General features: G+C 41.4%; 1 non-coding gene across 1 annotated transcript; it reads right to left on the reverse strand.

Annotated features, from left to right (window-relative positions):
- Positions 1 to 906: 906 nt before the first annotated feature.
- Positions 907 to 981, reverse strand: Trnap-cgg (transfer RNA proline (anticodon CGG)). The gene has a single exon. It is a non-coding gene; the product is annotated as a tRNA-Pro (tRNA).
- Between the last annotated feature and the right edge of the window lie 3,777 nt (positions 982 to 4,758).

The following is a 4,758-nucleotide window of genomic DNA, read 5'->3' on the forward strand; positions in this document are numbered from 1 at the left end:
GAAAACGGTCGCCAGCCTTACTAGGCAAAAGAATGATTAACATTCTCGTTCAAGAAAGTAGTTATTAGTAATTTTAACGGAAAAACACAACGTATACTTAGCCACACGCGAGTGCAATGAACTCTGGCACACTCATATATTTACGGTAAGGTTGAAACTAACAGTTGGAGCAGCAAAAACTATTTGCAAAATTATAACAGCTACCGAAACACACTATTACTTTCAGGGCTTACACAATGTGAATGGTCTTTATAACATTACTATTAATATGCACTTCTAATACACAAGAGAGACAAACACTTAGCAAACAAGAGTATATAACGTTTCACAACTGCAGCTTTCTCACTTTTACTACATCGAAACACAATGTTAACAAAATTGCAAGAAACTGACTCACCTTTAGAATTTACTACAGACAACAATGTGATCATTTGCGTTATAAGCCTCAGTCTTAAGAACTTTTAATTTTGAAGTTAGCAACAGCACTTTAATAAGCAGTTTTAATAGGAATATTTTCAGCAAACAACATTTACTTTCCAGAATGAGATTTTCACTCTGCAGCGGAGTGTGCGCTGATATGAAACTTCCTGGCAGATTAAAACTGTGTGCCCGACCGAGACTCGAACTCGGGACCTTTGCCTTTCGCGGGCAAGTGCTCTACCAACTGAGCTACATAAGCACGACTCAGGCCCGGTACTCACAGCTTTACTTCTGCCAGTACCTCGTCTCCTAGATTCCAAACTTTACAGAAGTTCTCCTGCGAACCTTGCAGAAGTAGCACTCATGAAAGAAAGGATATTGCGGAGACATGGCTTAGCCACAGCCTGGGGGATGTTTCCAGAATGAGATTTTCACTCTGCAGCGGAGTGTGCGCTGATATGAAACTTCCTGGCAGATTAAAACTGTGTGCCCGACCGAGACTCGAACTCGGGACCTTTGCCTTCCGCGGGCAAGTGCTCTACCAACTGAGCTACCGAAGCACGACTCACGCCCGGTACTCACAGCTTTACTTCTGCCAGTACCTCGTCTCCTACCCTCCAAACTCGCTGCAGAGTGAAAATCTCATTCTGGAAACATCCCCCAGGCTGTGGCTAAGCCATGTCTCCGCAATATCCTTTCTTTCAGGAGTGCTAGTTCTGCAAGGTTCGCAGGAGAACTTCTGTAAAGTTTGGAAGGTAGGAGACGAGGTACTGGCAGAAGTACAGCTGTGAGTAACGGGCGTGAGTCGTGCTTCGGTAGCTCAGTTGGTAGAGCACTTGCCCGCGAAAGGCAAAGGTCCCGAGTTCGAGTCTCGGTCGAGCACACAGTTTTAATCTGCCAGGAAGTTTCAACATTTACTTTAATTCACTCTCTTGCCACCTTAATTTTAACTTTCTTTTTACTATGTTCAAGAGGCCTTAATGAGCAAAAATATTGGGCTTTAATATTCTTTTAGTAAGGACACTCGGATATCACTTTAGCTCAAACGGAGAGGAACCTGAGAGGTGTTATGATGAGGAAAAAATCAGGGTAGGTACATAAATTCAGATAAAATTTACCTTATATTTGAGCACACTAACACATCCATTAAGCTGATTCTTCACTGTACATCATTATGGTATTACGTTGCAATGATTGCGCAATGTGGTGGCAACTGCATGTTGGTAGGTGGATTTGCAGGCAGAATTGCTGGACTCTGTAATTTCTTGGTGGCGATGACAGATACAAATTCCAGAATAGTTCCAGCTATTTATCCATCCATCCGAGGCATTGGAAAGAAGCAGGAAAAGCCTCTTTCGGAATCAGCACAATATGCATCTTTTACATGGCAGTGCTCAGTTTGGTAGCTCGTCCCCGACTCGTAGCTCGTCCCCGACTGACTATCAGTTCCACCTTTTCTACATAGGCCAACCACAATTTGCGCGCGCTACACAGTTCCGTTCCCGAGGGGAACCACTACATCATTTACATACAAACTAAGAACCCTAAGTGAGGATCAGCAATTTACATAACAGTAACCAAATGCATTAAATAAAACAAAACATTTACACATATTGACATCTCTACAAAAAATTATTCACACAAAATTACAATTATATACAGTAAGTTTTGTTCCCTCCAAATGAGACAAAGAGTTTAAATGAAAGATATGCTACACAGCATAGAACCAAACCATGACATCAAAGTTTGTATAAAGAAAGCAGTAAACAATTTTATGTTATCGATTCAATCACACACATTTACAGAAGCACAGCAATGTAACATTAAATGAAACAAAAGCAAAATAAATCAGTACAGCATTAGAGCTATGGTGTTACAAAGCGTGTTCGTTTCATTGTAATTCTAAGTAAAAGTGACGGATAAGTGCAGTACCTGTTCAGTAGGAAACTATGGGTTGAGAGTAAAACGAAGAAAGACGGAGGTAATAATGAGTAGCACAAATGAGATTAGCAACAAATTTAACATCAGAATCACTGAGCGCGAAGTAAGCGCAGAAACTGTGCTACCTTGGAAGCTAAATTCCATATTGGGAGACTAGCACAAGCAAACAGGGCGTTCGTGAACAAGAGGTGTCAAAGAAGCATAGCACTGTATGGCAGCGAATATTGGAGTGTCGGGAAACAGGCATAGAACAGAATCGGCAAAGACAGAAACATGAAGAAAACGCTGACGAGAAGAAAGAAGAGGATGATGGATATCTTCCACCTAAGTAGAGGCAACTGTAGGGGATGAAACGTATAGGGAAAGACAAAGGTTGGAATACGTGTTGGAAAACATCCAACAAGTATTGACGACGTAGTGTGTAAGTGATATTGTGATGTGAAGAGGTTGGCCCAGGAGAGGAATTAGCGACGGAGCGCGTCTACACTGTCAGAAGACTGATGACCCAAGTAAAGCAAATAACGCAACCTCATCTGCCTCGTAAGCTAGTGTTTCCAAAATTACCCGATGCATTACGTCAGCGAATATTTTATTAATTTAATAGAATTTGCACCCTTACCTTGGAGTTCAGACAATTTGTAATCGTGATAACTGCAGTCCAAATAGATTGTTGAGATATACATTAACGAAAAACGATATTGCGTCTAACGTTATCTACATTCTGCTGTAGGCGAAGGCATGACTCTCTTGAGGTAACGGATGACGTTAGTTCAATAGCATTAGTTCCATCCTAAGAGGCGATGAAAAGCAAGATAGGATGCGTCGTAGGTAAGCGCGGAAGGTTACAGAACTACAGCAGTCAGTAGAAGAGCGCCTTACAATAGCTGGTTGTATATTTTTCATCTGAATGTCGCAAAAATAGACAGTCTGTACCATGTCGGAATACTGAACTATACATGAACATCATTTGAGATCAAACTTATATAATTCAGCTTCAGCGGAATATAGTATTATTAAGGAACAAAAATAAGTTTTGAAGGTGTTTTTTCTAACAGGGGTTATGCAGTAAAATAGAGGTAGAAACTTAGATGCGCGCTAGTAAATTTAAGAAAGCCAGTGGAGACTGGTACAGATTAGAAAATGATCATTCACATACCCAAAATTTAACACTTCATTTCAAATGGTAGTTGTCATAAAATGGAAAGGCAACGTTCACCTTTTGCGCTGTAACTCTCACCTAGGAGGGGTGCTGTGACAAGGGGAGTGGAGAGGGGAATGGAGGGGAGGGCTCATCCTCTTCACTTTCCAGCTGCGCATACGAAGCCCGTTCCTTACCCGTAGTAAGCCGGACAACTATTACAGTCCGTAAACTAAGTAGCAGGGTGTAATCTATTGTTCAATTTGTCATCGAAGACGCAACGATGGAAATAAAGAAAGGTTCAGGAGTGGAATTGGAGTTGAAGGTGAAAGGATATTAATTATACGATTCGCTGATGACATTGCTATCTTGAGTGAAAGTGAAGAAGAGTTGCATGGTCTGCTGAATGGAATGAACAATTTATTAAGTACAGATTGTGGATTGAGAGTAAATCAAACAAAGACGTAAGTAATGAGAAGTAGCGGAAATGAGAATAGCGAGAAATTAACATCAGGACCTATGGTAACAAAGTAGATGAAGTTAAGGAATTCTGATAACTAGCCAGTAAAATAAGTAAGGACGGATGGAGTAAGGAGGACATCAAAAACAAACTAATAACGGCAAAATTTTGGAAATTTATGGTAAGTTTATAGGCGAACAAACTGCTGAGGTCATCGGTCCATCAGTCCCTAGACTTACACACTACTTAATCTAACATAAACTAACTTACGCTAAGGACACCATGCACACCCATGCCCGAGAGAAGACTCGAACCTCCGAGGGGGGAGCCGCGCGAACAGTGGCAAGGCGCCCTGAGACCGCGCGGCTATCCCGCGCGGCAGTAATGGCAAAAAGGACATTCCTGGCCAAGAGACGTCTACTAATATCAAACATGGGCTACAATTCGAGGAAGAAATTTCTGAGAATGTACGTCTGAGTTACAGCATTGTATGGCAGTGAAACATGGAATATGGGAAAACCGAAACTGAAGACAATCCAAGCATTTGAGTTGTGGTGCTGAAAACGAAAATGTGGAAATTTATGGTAAGGTCTTATGGGAACAAACAGCTGAGTTCATCGGTCCCTAAGATTACACACTACTTAATAAAACTTAAACTGACTTACGCGAAGAAAGGAATTAGGTGGACTGATACCGTAAGGAATGAGGAGATTCTGCGGAGAATCGGAGAGGAAAGGAATATGGAGGAACCATGATAAGGAGAAGGGACCGGATGACAGTACATCTTTTAAGACATTAG

Source organism: Schistocerca nitens, chromosome 1, assembly GCF_023898315.1.
Source record: "Schistocerca nitens isolate TAMUIC-IGC-003100 chromosome 1, iqSchNite1.1, whole genome shotgun sequence".
NCBI classification, from domain to species: domain Eukaryota; kingdom Metazoa; phylum Arthropoda; class Insecta; order Orthoptera; family Acrididae; genus Schistocerca; species Schistocerca nitens.